The 25,412-nt window shown below is 35.0% G+C and overlaps 1 long non-coding RNA gene across 2 annotated transcripts; it reads right to left on the bottom strand.

The window, feature by feature from the left end:
- Positions 1–352: 352 nt before the first annotated feature.
- On the bottom strand, positions 353–25,412 carry LOC131382639 (uncharacterized). 2 transcript variants are annotated; one of them, XR_009212205.1, is made up of 4 exons: positions 25,311–25,412; positions 23,454–23,600; positions 4,482–4,628; positions 353–413 (listed from the first exon to the last, which is right to left on the bottom strand). It is a non-coding gene; the product is annotated as an uncharacterized LOC131382639 (long non-coding RNA). The 2 variants fall into 2 exon arrangements; XR_009212204.1 differs by lacking the exons at positions 353–413; positions 4,482–4,628 and adding an exon at positions 12,951–13,061.

The following is a 25,412-nucleotide window of genomic DNA, read 5'->3' on the forward strand; positions in this document are numbered from 1 at the left end:
GATATTCAGTTTTTCACTATAGACCTCAATGAGCTTCGAAATGTCTCTTCGTAGATTCTACAAGAGCGTATCCAACCTGCAGAATAAAAGCAAAGGCTTAACTCTGTGAGATGAATCCACACATCACAAAGTATTTTCAGAGATATTGTTTTTATCGCAAAATACTCACTTTTTTACTATAGGCTTTTGTAGGTGTGAAATGTCCCTTCGTATATTCTACAAGAAGGTATTCCAAACCTGCTGAATAAATGCAGAGGTTTAAATTTGTGATGTGAATCCACATATTGCACAACATTTTTACTGACAGCTTTTTTTCTAGTTTTTATCATTGGATAATTGTTTTTTCAGTATAGGCCTCAATTTGCTCTGAATAGTACCCTAGTAGATCATAGAAAAAGAGTGTTTCCAACCTGCTGAATTACAAGAAAGTTTAAACTCTGTGAGATAAAATCACACATTGCAAAGAATTTTTAGACATAGCTTCTTCATAGTTTTTATTACAGGACATTTGATTTTTTACTATAGACCTCAATGAGCTCTGATACTTCCCTGGTAGATTGTACAAAAAGAGCATATCCAATCTGCTAAATCAAAACAAACATTTAACTCTGTAAGACAAATCCATATATTGCCATGCATTTTCACAGATAGCTTGCCTCTAGTTTTTATCACGGGATATTTGCTTTTTCACTATAGGCCTCAGTGGGCTCCAAAATGTTGCTTCATAGACTCTACAAAAAGAGTGTTTCCAACTTGCTGAATCAAAAGAAAGGTTTAACTTTTTGAGATAAATACACACATTGCAAAACATTTTTACAGGTCGGGCGTGGTGGCTCATGCCTGTAATCCCAGCACTTTGGGAGGCTGAGGTGGGCAGATCACCTGAGGTCAGGAGTTTGAGACCAGCCTCAACATGGAGAAACCCTATCTCTACTAAAAATACAAAATTATCCAGGCGTGGTGATGCATGCCTGTAATCCCAGCTACTCAGGAGGCTGAAGCAGGAGAATTGCTTGAACCTGGGAGGCGGAGGTTGTGGTGAGCCGAGATCGTGCCATTGCACTACAGCCTGGGCAACAAGAGTGAAACTCTGTCTCAAACAAACAAACAAAGAAAACATTTTTACAGATAGTTTGTTTTAGTTTTATCATGGGATTTTCCATTTCACACTATAGGAATGAATGGGCTCAATAATGTCCCCTCTTAGATTGTATTAAAAATTGTTTTCAACCTGCTGTGTAAAAACAAAGGTTTAATTCTGTGATATGAACACACATTGCAAAGTGTTTTCACAGCTTGTTTCTAGTTTTTTTCACAGGATATTTGGCTTTTCAATATAAGCCTCAATGGGCTCTGAAATGTCCCTTCATAGATTCTACGAAGAGAGTGTTTCCAACCTGCTGAATCAAAACAAACATTTAACTTATTGAGATGAATCCTCACATCACTAAGCATTTTCACAGATAGATTCTTTGTAGTTTTATCATGGGATATTCTGTTTTTGACTACAGGCCTCAAAGAAGACTGAATTGTGGCCAAGCAGACAGTAAAAAATAAGTGTCTCCAACCTTCTGAATAAAAAACAAAATTTAACTATGTGAGATACATCCATATATCGCAAAGCATATTTACAGACAGCCAGTCTCTAGTTTTAATCATGGGCTATTCAGTTTTTCACTACAGGCCTTAACAGGCTCAAAAAAGACTCCTCTTATTCTACTAAATATTTGTTTCCAATGTACTGTATAATAACAAATATTAAACTCTGTGAAAGAAATCCACAGATCACAATGCTTTTTCACAAATAGCTTGTTTCTAGTTTTTATCACAGGATATTTTGTTTTTCACTATAGGCCTCAATGGGCTACGAAATGTTCCTTTGTAGATTCTACAAAAAGTGTGTTTCCAACCTGCTGATTTAAAACAAAGGTTTTACACTGTGAGATGAATCCACACATTGCAAAGCATTTTCACAGATAGCTTGTTTCCTTTTCTTATCATGGAATATTCAGTATTTAACTAGAGACTTCAATGGGCTCCGAAATGTCCCATTGTAAACTCTATACAAAGAGTGTTTCCAGTGGGCTGAATGAAAACAAAGGTTTACGTCTGTGAGATGAATCCACACATCACAAAGCATTTTCACTGAGAACTTGTTTCTAGTTTTATAGCACGATTTTTTTTCAATATTGATCTCAATGGGCTCCAAAATGTCCCTTTGTAGATTCTACTAAATTTTTTTCCAACATACTGAATCAAAAAAAAGTTTAACACTGTGAGACGAATTTTCACATCACAAAGCACTTTTACAGATAGTTTGTATCAGTTTTTATCATGAAATTTTGAATTTTTCACTATTAGCCTCAAAAGGCTCCAAATTGTCCCCTATTAGATTCTACTAAAAGAATGTTTCCAACCTACTGTATAGAAATAAAAGTTTACATCTGTGAAATGAATCCCCACATTGCAAAGCTATTTCACAGATAGCTTGTGTCTAGTTTTTATCAAGAATTATTTGGCTTTTCACTATAGGCCTCAATGGGCTCCAAAATATCCCTTCATACATTCTGCTAAAAGAGTGTTTCCAACCTAGCTTAATCAAAAGAAAGTTAAAACTCTGTGAGATGAAACTGCAAATTGCAAAGCATTTTCACACATAGCTTCTATAGTTTCTATCATAGAATATTCAGTTTTTTCACTATTGGCCTCCATGGGCTATGAAATGTCCCCTCGTAGGTTCTACAAATAAAGTGTTTCCAACATGCTGCATGAAAACAAAGATTTAACTTTGGGAGATGAACCCACACATTGCAAAGCATTTTTATAGAAAGATTTTTTCTAGTTTTTATCACAGGATATTAGATTTCATACTGTAGGCCTCATTTTGCTCCAAAATTTCCCCTTGTCAATTCTACAAAGAGAATATTTCCAACCTGCTGATTCAAAACAAATGTTCAATTCTGTGAGATGAGATGTGAAGCTTTTTCACAGGTAGCCTGTTTCTAGTTTTCATCACAGGGTATTTGGTTTCTCACTGTAAGCATCAAAGGGCTCTGAAATGTCCCTTTGTAGATTCTACAAAAAGAGTGTTCCCAACCTGATGAATCAAAAGAAAGTTTTAACTTTGTAAGATGAATCTACACATCACAAAGCATTTCACCCATAGCTTGTTTCTAGTTTTTATCGTGGGTTATTGGTTTTTCACTAAATGCCTCAATGAGCTATGAACTGTCCCCTTGTAGATTCTACAAAGAAATAATTTCCAACCTGCTGAAGCAAAACAAAGTTTTAACTTTATAAGATGAATATACACATCACAAAGCATTTTTACAATAGGTTGTTTTTAGTTTTTATCAAGAGGTATTCTATTTTTCACAGTACACCTCAATGTGCCACAAAATATCCCCTAGTAGATTCTCCAAAAAACTTTCTAAACTGCTGAATCAAAGGAAAAGTTCAGCTGGTGAGATGAAATCGCACATCACAAAGTATTTTCAGAGATAGCTTCTGTATAGTTTTTATCATGGGATATTAGATTTTTCAATATAAGCCTCAATGAGCTCTGAAATGTCCCTTTGTAGATTCTACAAAAAAAGTGCTTCCAACTTGCAAAATAAAAAAGAAGGCTTAATTCTGTGAGATAAATCCACACATTGCAAAGCATCTTCACAGTTGGCTTGTTTCTAATTTTTATTGTGGGATATTTGGCCTTTCACTGAAGTTCTCAAGTGCTATGAAATGTCCCTTTGTAGATTCTATACCAAGAGTGTTTTCAAACTGCTGAATCAAAACAAAGGTATAACTCTTTGAGAGGAATCCACACATCATAAAGCATATATTCAGATATCTTGTTTCTAGTTTTTAAAGCGTGATATTCAGTTTTTCACTATAACCCTCAATGGGCTCAGAAATGTCTTATAGTAGATTTTAAAAAAACAGTGTTTCCTACCTGCTGAGTCAAAGCAACAGCTTAAATCTGTGAGATTAATCCAAACCTCACAAAGCATTTTCACAGATAGCTTATTCCTAGTTTTTTCACAGGATATTTGGATTTTCAGTATAGGTTTCAATGGGCTCTGAAATGTCCATTCATAGGTTATATAAAAAGTATGTTCACAAACCCCTGAAAAAAAAGAAGGTTTAACTCTGTGAGACGAATCCACACGTTGCAAAGCATTTTCACAGATAGCTTGTTTCTAGCTTTTATGATGAGACATTTGAATTTTTACTATTGGCCTCAATGGGGTCAGAAATGTCTTTTTGTAGATTCTACAAAAAATGTTTTTTTATTTTTCTGAATCAATATAAAGCTTTAATATATGAAATCACACATCTCAAAGCATTTTCACAGATAGCTTGTTTCTAGTGTTTATCACTGGATATTGGGTTTTTCACTATAGGCTTCAGTGGACTCTTAATTGTAACTTCTTAATTCTTCAAAAAGTGTGTTTCCAACCTGCTGTATGTAAGTAAGGGTTTACCTCTGTGAGACAAATCTTCACATCACAAAGCATTTTCCCCAATAGCTTGTTTGTAGTTTTAATCATGTAATATTCAGTTTTGTACTATAGTCCTCAATGGGCACCCAAATGTCCCTTCGTAGATTATATGAAAACAGTGCTTCTAACCTGTTGAATCAAAACAAAGTTTTAACTGTCAGATGAATCTACACATTGCAAAGCATTTTCACAGGTAGCTTGTTTCAAGTTTTCATCACAGGATATACGTTTTTTCATTATAGGCCCCAAGGGCTCCAAAATGTCTTAGAGTATTTCAAACCTGCAGTATAAAAACGAAGGTTTAACTCTGTGAGACAAATGCATACATCACAAAGAATTTTCACAGAAAGCTTGTTTCTAGTTTTTATCATGAGATACTCGATTTTTCACTGTAGACCTCAATGGGCTGTGAAACATCCCTTCGTAGATTATACAAAAAGAGTGTTTCCACCTTGCTGAAACAAACAAAAAAAAAGTTTAACTCTTTGAGATGAATAAACATATTGCAAATCTAATTCACAGGTAGCTTGTTTCTAGTTTTTTTTTTTTTTTTTTTTTGAAGGGTATTCTGTTTTTCAGTATAGGCACCAATAGGCTCCTAAATGTCCCTTCGTAGATTCTACAAAAAGAGTGTTTCCAACCTGCTGAACCAAAAGAAAGGTTTAATTCTATGGGATGAAATCATGCACAAGAAAGCATTTTCTGAGATAGCTTTTTTACGGTTTTTATCACTGGATATTCTGTTTTTCACTGTAAGCCTCAATGGGCTTTGAAATATCTGTCAATTATACCAAAGGAGAGTTTCCAATTTCCTGAATCAAAACAAAGGTTTCATGTTGTGAGATAAATCCACAAATTGCAAAACATTTTTACAGAAAACTCATTTCTAGTTTTTATCATTGGATATTTGGTTTTCACTGTAGGCCTCAGTGGGCTAAGAAATGTCCCCTCACTGAATCTACAAAATAGGTTTCTCCAACCTGCTGAATCAAAATTAACATTCAACTCTGTGAAATGAATCCACACATTGCAAAGCCTTTTTTTTTTAGGTGGAATCTCACTCTATGACCCATGCCGGAGTACAGTGATGTGACCTCAGCTCACAGCAACCTCCACCTCCTGGGTTCAAACAATTCTCCTGCCTCATTCTCCTGAGTAGATAGGACTACAGGTACATGTCACCATGCCCAGCTTTTTGTGTGTGTGTGTGTGTATTTTTAGTAGAGATGGGGTTTCAAAATGTTGGCCAGGCTGCTCTTGAACTCCTGACTGCAGGTAATCCACCAGCCTCAGCCTCCCAAAGTGCTAGGATTACAGGTGTGAGCCACTGTGCCCGGCCATGAAGCATTTTCACAGATAGCTAGTTTCTAGTTTTTATCACCAGATATTCAGTTTTTCACTATAGTCCTCAGTGGGCTTTGAAATGTCCCCTTGTAGATTCTACAAAAATAGTGTTTTTGACCTGCTGAGTCAAAATAAAGGTTAACCTCTGTGAGATGAAACTACATATTTCAAAACATTTTTACAGATAGCGTATTCTAGTTTTTAATCATGATATATTCACTTTTTCACTCTAGGCTCCAATGGGCTCAGAAATGTTTTTTCATTGACTCTACAAAAAAATTGTTTCCAACTTTTTAAATCAAAACAAAGATTTAACTCTGTGAGAAGAATTCACAAATCACAAAATATTTTCACAGATAGTATGTTTCTAGTTTTTATCAAGGGTTGTTCTTTTTTTTATTGTAGGCCTCAGTGGGCTCTGAAATGTCCCCTTATAGATTTTACAAGAAAAGTTTCTCCAAGCTGCTGAATCAGAAGAAAAGTTTAACTCTATGAGATAAAATCACACATCACAAAGCATTTTCAGAGATAGATTTTTTATAGTTTTTATCACGAAATATTCATTTTTTCAGTATTCACCTCCATGGGCTCCAAAATGTGCTATCATAGAGTAAACAAAATTAGTGATTTCAGCATACTTAGTCAAAACAAAGGTTTAACTCTGTGAGATGAATCCACATATTGCAAAGCATTTTAACGGATAGCTTGTTTCTAATATTTATCATAGGATATTCGGTTTTTCAATATAAGCCTCAAAGGGTTCTGAAATGGACCTTCCTAGATTCTACAAAGAGACTGTTTCAACCTCCTGAATAAAAACAAAGATTTAACTCCATGAGGTGAATACACACATTGCAAAGCATTTTCACAAATAGATTTTATCTACTTTTTATCATGGAATATTGGGTTTTTCACAATAGGCTTCAATGGACTCTATGTCATCCCCTATTAAATTCTACAAAACGAGTGTTTCCAACATGCTGTATATAAACAGAGATTAACTCTGTGAGATAAATCTACATAAGCAAAGCATTTGCAAAGAGAGCATGCTTCTAGTTTTCATAGTGAAATATTCAGTTTTCAGTCTATAAGACCTCAATGGGCTCTGAAATGTCCCTTCGTAGATTGTACAAAAGTGGGTTTCCAACCCACAGAATCAAAACAAAGAATTAACTCTGTGAGATGAATCCACATGACACAAAGCATTTTCACTAATAATTTGTTGCTACTTTCTATCATGGGATATTTTGTTTATCAATATGCTTACCCATGGAAACCGAATGTTCCTTTGTAGATTCTTAAAAAAAAAGTGTTTCCAATCTGCTGAATCAAAACAAATGTTTAACTCTGAGAGATGATCCACACATCACAAAGCATTTTCACAGAAATTTTGATTCTAGTTTTTATCAGGGAATATTTGATTTTTCACCATAGGCCTCAATGGGCTTTGAAATGTCCCTTCTTAGACAAAAAAAAAAAGTGTTTCCAACCTTTGAATTACAACTAAGATTTAACTCTATGAGATTAATCCACACATTACAAAGCATTTTCACAGATAGCTTGTTTCTAGTTTTTATAGAGGGATATCCTTTATATGCCTCAATGGGTTTAAAAGTTACCCCTCATATATTCCACAAAAAGAGTGTTTCCAGACTGTTGAATCAAAACAAAGTTTTAACTCTGTAAAATGAATGAACACATCACAAAGCATTTTTGTAGATAGGTTGTTTCTACTTTTTATCACAGGATATTCTGGTTTTCACTACAGGCCTCAATGGGCTCTGAAATGTCCCTTCATAGATTCTACAAAAAGAGTGTTTCCAACCTCCTCAATCTAAAGAAAAATTTAACTCATTGAGATGCCCGCATTGCAAAGCATTTTCACACACAGCTACTTTCTAGTTTTTTTTTGCTGGATATGCAGTTTTTTTCACTATAGGCCTAAACAGGCTCCAAAATGTCCCTTTTAGACTCTGCAAGAACAGTTTTTTCTACCTACTAAATCAAAACAAATGTTTAACTCTGTGAGATGAACCCACACATTGCAAAGCATGTTCACAAGTAGCTTGTTTCTAGTTTTTATCATGGGATGTTGGGTTTTTCATTGTAGACCTCAATGGGCTCTGAACTGTCCCTTTGTAGATCCTACAAAAAGAGTATTTCCTACCTATGGAATCAAAACAAAGGTTTACTTCTGTAAAATGAATGCAAACAGCACAAATTATTTTCACAGATACCTTGTTTCTAGTTTTAATCACGAGATATTCGCCCTTACACCATAGGCCTCAATGGGCTTAGAAATGTTGCTTTGTAGATTCTACAAAAGAGTGTTTTCAACCTGATGAATGAAAGCAAAGTTTTAACTCTGTTAAATGAAAGAACACATTGCAAAGCATTTTCACATAGAGCTTGTTTCTATTTTTTATTGTGAGATATTTTGTTTTCCACTGTAGGCCTCAATGGGCTCTGAAATGTCCCTTCACAGATTCTACAAAAAGAGCATTTCCAATCTGCTGAATAAAAACAAAGATTTAACTCTGTAAAATTAATCCACACATCACCAAGTATTTTCACAGATAGCTTTTTTCTAGCTTAAATCATGAAATATTTGGTTTATTACAGGCCTCAATGGGCTCCAAAATGACCCTTCGTAGAGTCTACAAAAAAAAGCATTTCCAACCTGTTTAATCAAAACAAAGGTTTAATTCCATGAGATTAATCCACACATTGCCAATCAAGTTCACACATAGATTGTTTTTAGTTTTTATGGTGAAATATTCAATTTTTTACTGTAGGCCTCAATGGGCTCCAAAATGTATTTTTTGTGTATTCTACAAAATGAATGCCCCAGCCTTCTTAGTGAAAATAAAGGTTTAACTCTCTGAGATAAATCCACAAATTGCAAAGCATTTTCACAAATAAATAGTTGTTAGTTTCTATCATAGGCTATATGGTTTATCAATATACATGCACATGGGCTCCGAAATATCCCTTTGTCGATGCTTCAAAAAGGGTGTTTTTAATCTGCTGAATCAAAACAAAGTTTTAATTCTGAGATCCACATATTAGAAAGCATTTTCACAGATAGCTTGATTCTAGTTTTTATCAGGGAATATTCAGTTTTTCACCATAGGCCTTGATGGGCTCCAAAATGTCCCTTTGTAGATTCTACAAAAAAAAAAGTGTTCCCAGCCTATTGAATCAAAACCAAAGTTTAACTTTGTGAGATGAATCCACACATCACAAAGCATTTTCACAGATAGCTTATTTCTAGTTTTCATTGCAGGATATTTGGTTTTTCAATATAGTCCTCCATGGGCTCTGAAATGTTGCTTCATGGATTCTACAAATATAGTGTTTCCAACCTGCTGATTCAAAGCAAAGGTATAACTCTGTGGGAGAAATCCACACATCACAAAGCATTTTCAAAGATAGCTTGTTTTTAGTTTTTATTGTGGGATATTCTGTTTTTCAGTATAGGCCTCAATTTGCTCCAAAATGTCTTTGTAGATTTGAGAAAAAGAGTGTTTCCAACCTGCTAAATCAAAAGAAAGGTTTGCCTCTGTGAGATAAAATCACACATTACAGAGCATTTTCAGACATAGCTTTTTTATAGTTTTTATTATGGGACATTTGGTTTTTTTACTATATACCTCAATGGGCTCCAAAATGTCCCCTCATAGATTGTACAAAAGAGCATTTCCAACTTACTGAATCAAAACAAAGGTTTAACTCTGTGAGATGAATTTACTCATGGCAAAACATTTTCACAGATAGCTTGCTTTGAGTTTTTATCACGGGATACCGCGTTTTTCTCCATAAGCCTCAATGGGTTCCAAAATGTTCCTTCGTAGATTTTACAAAAAAAGTGTTTCAAAACTACTGAATCAAAATCAAAGTTTAACTCTGTGAGATGAATCCACACATCACAAATCATTTTCATAGATAGCTTTTTTCTAGTCTTTATTGTGGGACATTTTATTTTTTGCTGTAGACCTCAATGGACTCCGAAATGTTGTTTCGTAGATTCTATAAAATGAGTATTTCCAACCTGCTGAATCAGAAGAAAGGTTTAACTCTGTGAGATGAATCCACACATCACAAAGCATTTTCACAGATACATTGCTTCTAGTTTTTATTGTGAGATATTCTGTTTTCACTATAGGCCTCAAATGGCTCCGAAATATCCCTGCTTAGATTCTACAAAAAAAAAGTGTTTCCAACCTGCTGAATCAAAACAAAGTTTTAATTCTTTGAGATAAATCCACACATTGCAAAGCATTTTCACAGATAGATATTTCTAGTTTTTATCATGGGATATTGGTTTTTCACTACATGCCAAAATGGGCTCCAAATTGTCCCCTTGTAGAATCTACAGGCAGGGCGTTTTCAACATGCTGATGCAAAACAAAGTTTTAACTGTGTAGGATGAATCTACACATCACAAAGCATTTTTACAAATACCTTGTTTCTCATTTTTATCACAGTGTATTTCGTTTATCACTATAGGCCTCAGTTTGCTCTGAAATGTCCTATCATATATTCTACAAAAAGAGTGTTCTTTTTGTTTGTTTGTTTGTTTTGTTTTGTTTTGTTTTTTAGACCGAGTCTCGCTGTGTCACCCAGGCTGGAGTGCAGTGGTGCGATCTTGGCTCACTGCAAGCTCCGCCTCCTGGATTCATGCCATTCTCCTGCCTCAGCCTCCCTAGAAGCTGGGACAGGCACCCACCACCACGCCCAGCTAATTTTTTGTATATTTAGTAGAGATGGGGTTTCACCATGTTGGCCAGGATGGTCTTGATCTCTTGATCTCGTGATCCACGCACCTCAGCCTCCCAAAGTGCTGGGATTACAGGCATGAGCCACTGCACCCAGCCAAAAAGAGTGTTTTAAACCTGCTGAATCAAAAGAAAGGTTTAACTTTGTGAGGTAAAATTACACATTGCAAAGCATTTTCAGAGATAATTTCTTTATTGTTTTTATAGCAGGATATTAGGATTTTCACTATAAGCCTCAATGGGCTTTGAAATATCTCCCAGTCAATTGTAAAAAAAGAGAGTTTCCAAACTGCTGAATCAAAACAAAAGTTTAACGTCATGAGATACATCCACAAATTGCAAAGAATTTTCACAGATGACTTCTTTCTGGTTTTTATCACAGGATATTCAGTCTTGCACTATTGTCATCAGTTGACTGAGAAATGTACCCTCACAGATTCTACAAAAAGAGTGTTTCCAACCTGCTGAGTCAAAACAAAAGTTAAAATCTGTGAGATGAAATCACATATTGCAGAATATTTTTACAGAGGTTTAACTCAGTAAGACAAATCCACATATTGTAAAGCATTTTCACAGATAGCTTGATTCTAGTTTTTATCAGGGAATATTTGGTTATTTACCATAGGACTCAATGGGCTTTGAAATGTCTCTTCTTAGATTCTACAAAAAAAAGTGTTTACAACCTTCTGAATTAAAAGTAAGGTTTAACTCTATGAGATGAATTTGCACATTGCAAAGCATTTTCACAGATAGCTTGTTTCTAGTTTTTATCATGGGATATCTGGTTTTTCACTATAGGCCTCAATGGGCTTCAAAATGATCCTTCATAGATTCTACTAAAAGAGTGTTTCCAACCTGTTTAATAGAAACAAAGGTTTAATTGTGTGAGATGATTCCACATATCATGAAGCATTTTACAACACAGCTTGTTTCTAGTTTTTTTTTTTTTTTTTTTTTTGAGATGGAGTCTCGCTCTGTCACCCAGGCTGGAGTGCAGTGGTGCAATCTCAGCTCACTGCAAGCTTCGCCTCCGGGGTTCACGCCATTCTCCTGCCTCAGCCTCTCTGAGTAGCTGGGACTACAGGAGCCCACCACTACACCCGGCTAATTTTTTCGTATTTTTAGTAGAGATGGGGTTTCACCATGGTCTTGATCTCCTGACCTTGTGATCCACCCACCTCAGCCTCCCAAAGTGCTGGGATTACAAGCGTGAGCCACCGCACTTGGCCTTGTTTCTAGTTTTTATTGATTTTTTACTATAGGCCTTCATGGGCTCCGAAATGTCCCTTGGTGGATTCTACAAAAAGAGTGTTTACCACCTGCTGAATCAAAACAAGACTTTAACTCTGTGAGATGAATCCACACATGGCAAAGTGTTTTTACAGATAGGTTTTTTTTTTCAGTTTTTATTGGGAAATATTTGGTTTTTCTTTATAGGCCTCAAAGAGCTCAGAAATGTCTTTTTTCTGATTCTACTAAAAGAGTGTTTCCAACCTCTGTAAATAAACATAGGTTTAACTCTGTGAGATAAATCTACACATTGCAAAGCTAATTCACAGATAGCTTGTTTCTAATTTTTATTGCCAGATATTGGTTTTTCAATATAAGCCTTGAGATCAACTCACACATTGCAAAGCATTTTCACAGATAGCTTTTTTTAGTTTTTATCAAGGGATATTCACTTTTTTATTGTAGGACTCAATAGGCTCTGAAATGCCCTTTCATAGATTCTACAAAAAAAAAGGTGTTTCCAACCTGCTGAATCAAGGAAAGTTAAACACTGTGAGATGAAATCATACATCACAAAGCATTTTCAGAGAGAGTTTTATTATAGTTTATACCACAAAATATTTGGTTTTTCAGGGTTGGCCTCAATGGGCTCTGAAATATCCTATCATAGATTCCACAAAATTAGTGTTTCCAACCTACTTAAGCAAAACAAAATTTTAACTCTGTGTGATGAATCCACACATCACAGAGCATTTTTCACAAATAGCTTGTTTCTGGTTTTTATCATGGGATAACTGGCTTTTCAATATAAGCATCAATGGGCTTCAAAATGATCCTTCTTAGATTTTACTAAGAGACTATTATCAACTTCCTGAATATAAACAATGGTTAAATTGGTAAGATGAATCCACACATTACAAAGCACTTTCACAGATAAAGTTTTTTTAGTTTTTCTCACAGAATATTGCATTTTTCACTATAGGCCTCAATGGACTCTAAATTGCCCTCTCTTACATTTTACAAAAACAGTATTTCCAACCTACTGTGTATAAACAAAGGTTTACCTGTCTGAGTAGAATCTACACACACAAAGCATTTTCACAGATAACATGTTTTCAGTTTTCATTGCGAAATATTCAGTGTTTCACTATAGGCCTCAATGGGTTCCAAAATGTCCCTTTGTAGATTCTACAAATAAAGTGTTTCCAACCTGCTGAAACAAAACTAAGGTTTAACACTGAAAGATGAATCCACACATTGCAAAGCATTTTCACAGATAGCTTATTTCTAGTTTTTATCATGGAATATTTGGTTTTACACTATAAGACTCAAAGGCCTCAGAAATTTATTTTTTAGATTCAAGTAAAAGAGTTTTTCATACCTGCAGTATAAAAACAAAGGTTTACCTCCGTGGGATAAACTCACACATCACCAAGCATATTCACAGATAGCTTGTTTCTAGTTTTTATCACAGGATGTTTAGTTTTTCACTAAGGCTCAATGGGCTTTGAAACGTCCCTCTGTAGATTGTACTAATTTGACCTGCTGAATCAAAACAACGTTTAACTTTTTGAGATGAATCCACACATCGCAAAGCATTTTCACAGAGGCTTGTTTCTAGTTTTTATTGCAGGATATTGGTTTTTCTCTACAGGTCAATATTGTCTTCGAATTGCCCCTCATAGATTCTACAAACACAGAGCTCCCAAACTAATGAAGCAAAAGAAAGTTTAACTTTGTAAAATGAATCTACATATGGCAAAGCATTTTAAAAAGATAGCTTGTTTTTAGCTTTTATTGCTGGATATTGAGTTTTTCACTGTAGGCCTTAATTTGCTCTGAAATGTTTTATTGAAGATTCTACAAAAAGAGTGTTTCCAGCCACTGAATCAAAAGAAAGGTTTAACTCTGTGAGATTAAATCACACATTACAAAGCATTTTCAGAGACAGCTTCATATAGATTTATCATGGGATATTTGGTTTTTCACTATAAGCCTCAATGAGCTTTAAAATGTCTCTTCATAGATTGCATAAAAAAAGAGTTTCCAACCTGCTGAATAAAAAAAAGTTTTAATGTTGTGAGATGAATCCACCTATTGCAAAGCACTTTCATAAATACAATTTTTTCTAGTTTTTATCATGGAATATTCAGTTTTTAAGTGTAAGCCTCAGTGGGCTCAGAAATGCCCCTCAAAGATTCTACAAAAAAAAAAAATTCTAACCTGCTGAATCAAAGCAATAGTTCAACTCTTTAAGGTGAATCCACACATCACAAAGCAATTTCACAGATAGCTTGTTTCAAGTTTTTATCATGAGATATTTGGTTTTTTACTATAGGCCTCTCTAGCTCAGAATTGTTCCCTCTTAGATTCTATTAAAACAGTGTTTCCAAAATGTCACATAAAAATAAAGTTTTAACTCTGTGTGATGAATCTACACATCACAAACCATTTTCAGATATAGATTATTTCTAGTTTTTATCATGAGATATTCTGTTTTTCACTATAGGCCTCAAAGGTCTCCAAAATATCCCTTTGTAGATTATACAAAATGTGGGTTTTCAACCTGCTGAATATAAATAGAGATTTAGCTCTATGAGGTAAATCTACACATCACAAAACGTTTTCACCAATAGTTTTTTCTAGTTTTTATTGTGTGATATTTGATTCTTCACTATAGGCCCAATGGGATCCAAAATTTCCCTTTGTAGATTCTACAAAAAAGTATTTCCAACCTGCTGAATCAAAACAAGGTTTTAACTGTATGAGATAGATCTACACATCATAAAGCATTTTCACAGATTGTTTGTTCTAGTTTTTATAGGGGGATATTTTGCTTTTTACTATAGGCCACGGAGAGCTTGGAAATGTCTTCTTTTAGACTCTGCAAAAAGAATGTTACCCACCTTCTGTATATAAACATAGGCTTAACTCTGGGAGAAACATCTGCACATCAGAAACATTCTCACAGATAGCTTGTTTCTAGTTTTTATCATGGGATATTTGGTTTCTTGCTAGAGGCCTCAATAGGCCCCTAAGTGTCCCTTTGTAGATTCTAAAAAAAAAGTTTCCAATTTGCTGTATAAAAACAAAGATTTAACTCTGTGAGATGTGTGCACACATCATAAAGCATTTTCACAGAAAGATTATTTTTAGTTTTTTCATGGGGTACTCCATTTTTCATTTGAGGCCACATTGAGATCTGAAAAATCCCCATGTAGATTCTACAAAAAGAGTGTTTCCAGCCTGAAGAATCAAACCCAAGATTTAATTCCAAGAGATCATTCCAAACATTGCAAGACATTTTTACAGATAGGTTGTTTCTAGGTTTAATTGTGGGATATTCGGTTTTTTAATATAGACCTCAAAGGGCTCTGAAATGTCCCTTCATCAATTCTATGAAAAGAGTGTTTCCAACAGGCTGAATCAAAACAAATATATAACTCTGTGAGAGAAATCCACACATCACGAAGCATTTTCATTGACAGCTTATTTCAAGTTTTTATTGCAGGATAATCAGTTTTTGACTATAGGCCTCGGTGGGCTTTAAAATGTACCTTCATGGTTTCTACAAGAAGAGCGCTTCAAACCTGCTTACTCAAAGCAAAGGTTTAATTCTGTGTGATGAATCCACACATCATAAAGCATTTTCACATATAGCATGTTTCTAGTATTTATTGCTGGATATTTGGTTTGGTTTTTCACTGCAGACCCCAGTAGCTCTCAAATATCCCCTCATAGATTCTACAAAAAAAATGCTTTCAACCTGCTGAATCAAAACAAAATTTTAACTCTGTGACATGAAATGACACATCATAAAGAATTTTCACAGATAGCTTGGTTCTGGTTTTTATTGTGGGTATTCAGTTTTCCACTACAGGCCACAGTGGGCTCCAAAATGTCCATTCAGGCCTACAAAAAGAGAGATTTTTGCCTGCTGAATCAAAACAAAGGTTTAACTCTGTGAGGTGAATCCACACATCTCAAAGAATTTTCACAAATACCTTGTTTCTAGTTTTCATCACAGGATGTTGGGTTTTTTCATATACTTCTTCATGGGATCTGAAATGTTCCTTCATAGATTCTACAAAAAGAGTGTTTCCAACCTGCTGAATCAAAACAAAGGCTTAACTCTGTGAGTTGAATCCACATATCACAAAGCATTCTCATATATAGCTTGTTTCTAGTTTTTATCTTGAGATATACGGTTTTTAACTGTAGGGCTCAATGTTCTCGGAATGCCCCTTCTTAGATTCTACAAAAAGAGTGTTTACAACCTGCTGAATCAAGATAAAGGTTTAACTCTGTGACATGAATTGACACATCACAAAGCATTTTCACAGATACTTTTTTTTCTAGTTTTTTTTCACCCAATATTTGGTTTTTCACTATTGGACTTCGTGGATTCCAAAATTTTCTTTTGTAGATTCTACAAAAAGAGTGTTTCTGACCTGATGACAAAACAGAGCTTTAAATCTGTTAGATGTATCCACACATTGCAAAGCACTTTTACAAATAGCTTGTTTCTAGTTTTTATCACGGGATATTTTGTTTCCCACTATAGACCTCAATAGGTTCCCAAATGTCCCCTTGTAGATTGTACAAAAGGAGTGTTTTCCATGTGCTGAATCAAAACAAAGGTTTTACTCCATGAGATGAATCCACACATCAGAAAGCATTTCCACACATAGCTTGTTTCTAATTTTTATTGTGAGATATTTGGTTTTTCACTGTAGGCTTTAATGTGCACCAAAATATCTTCTCGTAGGTTCTACAAACAGACTGTTCCCAACCTGCTTAATCAAAACAAAGGTTTAACTCTGTGATATGAATTAACACATTCTAAAGCATTTTCACAGATAGCTTGTTTCTAGTTTTTATTTCCACTTTTTTTCACTATTGGCTTCAATGTGCTTTAAAATGATTCTTCATAGATTCTACAAAAAGAGTTTTCCAAACTGCTGGATTAAAACAAATGTTTAATTTTGTGAGATGAATCCACATATCACAAAACATTTTCACAGATAGCTTGTTTCTAGTTTTTATCATGGGATATTTGATCTTTCACTGTAGGCCTAAATGGGCTTCAAAATGGCCTTTATTAGATACTACAAAGAGAGTGTTTCCAATCTGCTGAATGAAAAAGAATGTTTAAATCTGTAAGAATAATCCACACAATGCAAAACATTTACAGAGGTAGCTTGCCTTTAGTTTTTATTTCAGGATATTTGGTGTTTCAATGTACTTGTTTATGGGCCCCAAAATGCCCCATTGTATATTCTACAAAAAGAGTGTTTCCAACCTGCTGAATAAAAACTAAAGGTTTAACTCTGAGAGATGACTCCATACATCACAGGACTTTTTTACGGATAGCCTGTTTCTAGTTTTCATTGCAGGATATTTAGCTTTTGACTATAGGCCTCAATGAGCTTCGTAATGTCCTTTCATATAATCTACAAAAAGAGCATTTCCAGCCTGCTGAATCAAAACAAACATTTAACTCTGTGAGATGGATCCACACATCCCAAAGCATTTTCATGGACAGCTTGTTTCTACTATTTATCAAAAGATATTTGCTTTTTCTATCTACTTGTCCATGGGCTCTGAAATGTCCCTTCATAGGTTTTACAAAAAGAGCATTTCCTAAACACTAAATCAAAACAAGGTTTACCTCTGTGAGTTGAATCCACACATTTCAAAGTGTTATCACAGATAGCTTGTTTCTCATTTTTAATGTGGATATTCAATTTTTACTATAGGCCTCAATGTGCACCAAAATGTCTCATCATAGATTCTGCAAACAGACTCTTTACAACCTGTTTAATCAAAATAAAGTTTTAATTCTGTGATATGAATCCACACATCACAAAGTATTTTGAACAGATAGCTTGCTTCTAGTTTTTATCTCCATATATTTTGTTTTTCACTGTAAGCTTCAGTGGGCTTTGAAATGTTTCTTCGTAGATTCTACAAAAAGAGATTTTTTTTAACCTGCTGAATTAAAACAAAGGTTTAACTCTGTGAGATGAATCTACACATCACAAAGCATTTTCACAGATAGCTTGTTTCTAGTTTTTAATGCAGGATATTTGTTCTTTCACTGTATGCCTAGATGGGCTCCAAAATGACCTTCAGCTGATTCTACAAAGAGAGTGTTTCCAACCTGCTGAATCAAAACAAATAATTTAACTCTGTGAGATGAATCTACACAATGCAAAGCATTTTCAGAGGTAGCTTGTTTTTAGTTTTTATTGCAGGATATTATATTCAGTGTTTCAATATACTGATTTATGGGTTCTGAAATGTCCCTTGGTATATTCCACAAAAAGTGTTTCCAACCTGCTGAATAAAAGCAAAGGTTTAACTCTGAGAGATGATTCCACACATCACAATATCTTTTGATCGATAGCCTGTTTCTAGTTTCATCATGGAATATTCAGCTTTTCACAAAGCCTAAATAAGCTTTGTAATGTCTTTTCATAGAATCTACAAATAAAGTGTTTCCAGCCTGATGAATCAAAACAAACATTTAACTCTTTGAGATGGATCCACAAATCCCAAAGCATTTTCATAGATACCTTGTTCCTACTTTTTATCAAAGAATATCCACTTTTTCCATTTATATCTCTATGGGCTCTGAAATGTCCTTTATAGATTCTACAGAAAGAGTGTTTCATATCAGCTAAATCAAAACGAAGTTCTACCTCTATGAGTTGAATCCACACATCACAAAGGATTTTCACAGATAACTTGTTTCTTGTTTTTAACATGGGATATTCCGTTTTTACTATAGGCCTCAATGTGCACCAAAATGTCTTGTAGATTCTACAAACAGACTGTTTATAACCTGCTTAATCAAAACAAAGTTTTAATTCTGTGATATGAATCCAAGCATTGCAAAGCATTTTGACAGCTTGTTTCTAGTTTTTATCTCCACATGTTTTGTTTTTCACTACAGGCTTCAATAGGCTTCTAAATATTTATTTGTAGATTATACAAAAAGAGTTTTTTTAACCTGCTGACTGAAAATAATGTTTAACTCTGTGAGATGAATCCACACAATGCAAAGCATTTTCATAAATAGCTTGTTTCTAGTTTTCATAGCAGGATATTCAGTCTTTCACTGCAGGCTTCAGTGGGCTCTGATATGGCCCTTAGCAGATTCTACAAAAAGAGCATTTCCAACCTGCTGAATCAAAATAAGTGTTTAACTCTGTAAGATGAATCCACACAACAAAAAGCATTTTTACAGATAGCTTCTTTGTAGTTTTTATTGCAAGATATTCAATGTTTCAATATACTCATCTGTGGGCTCCAAAATGTTTCTCCATATATTCTACAAAAAGAATGTTTCCAACCTGCTGAAAAAAAACAAAGTTTTAACTATGAGAGATTATTCCACACATCCCAAGACCTTTTGATAGATAGCTTGTTTCTAGTTTTCATCATGGGGTAGTCAACTTTTCACTATAGGCCTCAATTAGCTTTGGAATGTCCTTTCATAGAATCTACAAAAAGAGTGTTTCCAGCCTGCTGAATCAAAACAAGGGTTTAAATCTGTGAGATGGATCCGCACATCCCAAACCATTTTCACAAATAGCTTTTTTCTTCTTTACATCAAAGGATATTTGCTTTTTCCACATACTTCTCCATGGGCTCCGAAATATCACTTCATAGATTCTACAGAAGGAGTTTCCAACCTGCTGAATCAAAACAAAGGTTTAACTCTGTGAAATGAATCCACACATTTCACAGCATTTTCACAGATAGTTTTTCTCTATTTTACGTTGCAGGATATTTGATTTTTTGCTACACTCGTCCATGGGCTCCAAAATGTCCTTTTGTAGATACTGAAAAAAGAGTCTTTTTAATCTGCTCAATTGAAACAAATGTTTAACTCTGAGAGATAAATTCCTGCATGGCAAAGTATTTTTACAGATAGCTTGTTTCTAGCTTTTATTGTGGGATATTCAGTTTTTCACTGTAGGCCTCAATGGGTTCTGAAATGTCCCTCTGTAGATAAAGGGACAAAAAGAGTGATTCCGTCCTGCTGAATCAAAACAAAGGTTTACCTTTTTGAGGTGAATCCACACATTGCAAAGCATTTTTACTGTTTCTTTCTAGTTTTTATCGTGGGATATTCAGTGTTTTACTCTTGGCCTTAATGGACTCTGACATGTTCCTTCATAGATTCTATAAAAAGAGCGTTTCCAAACTGCTAAATCAAAACAAATGTTTAACTCTGTGAGAATAATTGACACATCACAAAGCCATTTCAGACAGGTTGTTGCTAGTTTTTATTTAGTTTTTATTGCAGGATATTTGGTTTTTCACTATAGACCAAAATTGGCTCCAAAATATCCCCTTGCAGATTCTACAAGAAGAGTGTTTCCAACCTGCTGAGTCAAGACAAAGGATTAACTCTGTGAGATAAATATACACATGGCAAAGAATTTTTAGTGATAGGTTGTTTCTACTTTTTTTAGCGGGATATTTGATTTTTCACTGTAGGCCTCAATGACCTCTGAAATGTCTCCACAGAGATGGTACAAAAAGACTGTTTCCAATGTGCTGAATAAATACAAAGGTTTAACTCTATCAGATGAATCCAAACATCACAAAGCATTTTCACAGGTAGCTTTTTTCTAGTTTTTATTGTGGGATAGTTGGTTTTTCACTATCGGCCCTAATGAGCTCTGAAATATCCTTTCTTAGATTCTACAAAGAGACTGTCTCCAACCTGCTTAATCAAAACAAAGATTTAACTCTGTGAGATGAATCCATACATCATAAAGCATTTTCAGAGATAGAATATTAATTATTTTTATTGCAAAATATTCGGTTTTTTACTATAGGCATCAATAGGTGTGAAATGTCCTTCGTATATTCTATTAAAAAAAGTTTTCTTTTAACCTGTTGAATAAATACAAAGGTTTAACTCTGTGAGATGAACCCACATATTCCAAAGCATTTTCAAAGATAGATTGTTTCTACTTTTTATTGCAGGATAATTAGTATTTCACTATGGGCCCCAATGGGCTTCAAAATATCCCTTTGTGGATTTTACAAAAAGATATTTTCCAGCCTGCTGAATCAAGACAAAGGATTCAATCTATGAGATGAATCCACACATCGCAAAAAAATTTTTACTTAGAGCTTGTTTCTAGTTTTTGTTATGGGATAATGGGTTGTTCATCAACGTGCTGAATCACAAAAAGGTGTAACTCTGTGAGATGGAATCACACATCACAAGTAATCTTCAGACATGGTTCTTTGTTATTTTTATAGTAAGACATTCAGTTTTTCCCTATAGGCCTCAACAGGCTTCTAAAAGTCTTTTCTTAGAATGTACAAAAAGAGTGTATCCAAAGAGCTGAATCAAAACAAGGTTTAATTCTGTGAGATAAATCCACACATCACAAAGCATTTTCACAGATAGCTTGCTTTTAGTTTCTATCATGGGATATTTGGATTTTTACTATAGACCTCAATTGGCCGTGAAATGTTTTTTTCATAGATTCTACAAAAGAAGTGTTTTAAACCTGCTGAATCAGTAGAAATGTTTAACTCTGTGAGATGAATCCACACATTTCAAAGCATTTTCACACATAGCTTTCTTCTAGTTTTTGTCACAGGGTATTCTGTTTTTCCCTATAGGCCTCAATGGGCTCTGAAATGTTGCTTTGTAGACACTACAAAAAGAGTCTTTTCAAACTGTTGAATTAAAACAAAGTTTAATTCTGTGACATGAATACACACATCACAGAGCATTTTCACAGAGTTTGTAGTTTTTATCGTGAGATAGTCGGTTTCTCACTATAAGCCTCAGGGGTTCAAAATGCCTTTTCTTAGATTCTGCAGAAAATGTGTTTCCAACCTGTTGAATCATAACAAATGTTTAATTTCATAAAATGAACCCAGACATTGCCAAGCATTTTCACAGATAGCTGGTTTCCAGTTTTTATTACAGGATATTAGGATTTTTATTATAGGCCTCAAAGGGCTCAGAAATGCCCATTTGTAGATTCTACAAAAAGATCATTTCCAAATTGCTGAATCAAAACAAAGGTTTAACTCATTGAGATGAATTCACATGTCACAAAGTATTTTCACAGATAGCTTGCTTTTAGTTTTTATTGTGTGATATTCGATTTCTCAATGGACTCCGAAATGTTTCTTTGTTGACTCTACAAAAGGAAAGTTTTCAATCTGCTGAATCAGAAAAAAGGTTTAGCTATGTGAGATGAATCCACACAATGTAAAACATTTTCACAGATGGCTTGTTTCTAGTTTTTACTGCAGGATATTCCGTTTTTCACTATAGGTCTCAATGACCTCCAAAATGTCCCTTCTTAGATTCTCCAAAAAAATTGTTTCCAACCTGCCGAATAATAACAAAGGTTTAACTCTGTGAGACGAATCCACACATGGCAAAGCATATTCAGAGGTAGATTTTTTATTGTTTCTATCACAAAATATTTGTTTTATTACTATAGGCATCAATGGGTGTGAAATGTCCCTTTGTATATTCTATAAAACAAGTGCTTACAATCTGCTGAATAAAAGAGAGATTTAGCTCTGTGATATGAAACCACACACTGCAAACCATTTTCAGACATAGTTTCTTTTTAGTTTTTATTGATGAACTTTCGTTTTTTCACTATACGTCTCAGTGGGTCTATGTACCATCATAGACTGTACAAAAAGAGTGTATCCAACTTGCAGAATCACAGCAAAGGTTTAACTCTGTCAGATAAATCCAAATATCACAAAGTGTTCTCACAGATCACTTTCTTCTAGTTTTTATCATGAGATATTCTGTTTTTCACTATAGGCTTCAATGGGCTCTGAAACGTGTTTTCCTAGATTCTACAAAAAAACAGTGTTAACAATCTGCTGAATCAGAAGAAGGGTTTAACACTGTGAGATGAATCCACAGATCACAAAGCATTTTCACAAAAAGCTTCCTCCTAGTTTTTATTGCAAATATTCAGTTTTTCACTATAGGCCTCAGTGGGCTTCCAAATAACTTTTCTGAAATTCTACGAAAAATGTGTTTCCAACCTGCTGAATGAAAACAAAGGTTTAACTCTGTGAGATGAATCCACACATTGCAAAGCATTTTTACAAATAAGGTTTCTAGTTTTTATCGTGGGATAATCAATTTTTCACTATAGGCCTTAATAAGCTATGAAAAGGCTCTTCATAGTTTCTACAATTAAAGTGTTTGCAACCTGTTGAAACAAAACAAATGTTTAACTCTGTGAGATGGATCCACACATTGCAAAACGTTTTAACTGATAGCTTGTTTCTAGTTTCTATCACAGGATATACAGGTTTTCACTATGCACTTCAATGGGCTTTAAAATATTCCTTTGCATATTCTACAGAAAGAGTTTTTCCAAACTACTAAAAAAAAAAAAAAAGTTTAACTCTGTGAGATGAATTCACACACAGCAAAGTGTTTCCACTGATTGCTTGTTTCTAGTTTATATCGTGAATTTTCTTTTTTTAGTATAAGCATCAATGGGTTCTGAAACTTTGCTTTGCAGATTCTACAAAAAGAGTGTTTTTAACTTATTCAATCAAAAGAAAGTTTTACCTTTGTGAGATGACTCCAAACATCACAAAGCATATTCACAGATAGAAAGCTTTTAGTTTTTATCACAGAATATTTTGTTTTTCACTATATGCTTCGATGGGTTCCACAAAGTTTATTCGTAGATTCTACAAAAGGAGTGTTTCCAACCTGCTGAATCAAAACAAAGGTTTAACTCTTTGAGATGAGCCCACAAAACCTAAAGCATTTTCAGAGATAGCTTGTTTCTAGCTTTTACCATGGGATATTCGTTATTTCACTATAGGACTCCATGGGCTCTGAAATGTCCCCTCGTAGATCCTACAAAAAGAGTATTTCCAAACTACTGAATTAAAACAAATGTTTAAATGTGTGACATAATTTCACACATCAGAAAGCATTTTCACAGATAGCTTGTTTGTAGTTTTTATGGCGGGATATTCGGTTTTTCACTACAGGCCTCAATGTGTTTGAAATGTCTCTTCTTATAGTCTGCAAAAAACATGCTTCCAACCTGCTATATCAAAACAAAGGTTAATTCTGTGAGATAAATACACACATTCTAAAGCCTTTTGACAGATAGCTTGCATGAAGTTTTTATCAGGGGATATTCTGTTTTTCTCAATGGGTATCAAAGGGTTCCCAAATGTCCCTTCACAGATTCTACAAAAAAAGTCTTAAAAACTACTGAATCGAAACAAAGATTTGGCTTCATAAGATGAATCCAGAAATCGCAAATCATTTCACTGAAGGCTTGTTTCTAGTTTTTATCACAAGATAATCAGTTTTTTACTATAAGCCTCTATTTGCTCAAAAATGTCCCCTTATAGATCCTAGAAAGAAAGTGTTTCTGACCTGCTGAATCTCAGGAAAGGTTTAACTCTGTGAGATGAAATCAGACATCAGAAAGCATTTTCATACATTGCTTCTTTGTAGTTTTTATCCCAGCATATTCAGTTTTTCACTCTATGCCTCAAAAAATTTTGAAATGTTCCCTCATAGATAGTACAAAATTATGAGGGGACATTTCAAAAGATTATACAAATCTATGAGGGGACATTCCAAATGAGGGGACATTTCAAAAGAGTGTATCCACCTTTCTGAATCAAAACAAAGGTTTAACTCTATGTAGTAAATCCACATATCGCAAAGCATTTTCACCGTATCCCCCCAAAAGGAAACTCTTGTTCTCCTACTCCTGCTAGAGGGCTGCATGATTCCTATTGGATGAAAAACAGGCAGCTGCGGCTGGATTTGCCTGGTAGGCTAGGCTCTGTTTCATTTCATCTGCACATCCTTTCTCATAGTGGAGTGGCTCTTTCATTGACCTGTTGCTGGGTGGGACTGCCTCTCGCCACAGTTCTATTGGCTGCCAGGGATTTCAGGAAGCAAAAGGGACTTCAGGTAGGCAGACTGTGCTCCAGGTTGTGTATTATGGTCTCGTTTTGGTGGCTGAGGTGGTTTGCACTTTGCAGGAGACTTTTGGGTCCTCTGACAGGAATCTTTGAACATTGCCTGGACTCCAGCACAAGTCAGCTCGTTCTCTCATGTGAACCTTGATTTTCCTTTGCTTTAATGGGGGGTCAACAGTGCCCCTCAACAGCACTGCTGGACACCCTTTTCATGCTTGCAGTCACCACAGACGGCCTCTGAGACAATGTCTCAACCTCCTCTGCACCTGTGAGAGGCCAGTTCAAGGTGTGAGAACACTGCTCCACCTCGGACTTGCCTTTGTCTTAGTTCCTGCCTTTCCCAGAGAGCCCCTGCGAGGCCCAGGATGAAGGGAGGCAGTGAGGTCAAAGGCCTGGCCATCTTTGGCTGACATCCGCCTCTGGGGTCTTGGGTATGAGTTCATCACCCAAAGACCCCTCAACAACTCACCAGACTATATTCCAATCCCCATGGGACCCGATTCCTGAACGCAGCCTCCTTCGGTAAGGGAGTCAGAAGAGCAGTTTCCAGCGACCAACTCACACTCTCGAA

The sequence above is a fragment of the Hylobates moloch genome, unplaced genomic scaffold (genome assembly GCF_009828535.3).
Source record: "Hylobates moloch isolate HMO894 unplaced genomic scaffold, HMol_V3 SCAFFOLD_393, whole genome shotgun sequence".
NCBI lineage: Eukaryota > Metazoa > Chordata > Mammalia > Primates > Hylobatidae > Hylobates > Hylobates moloch.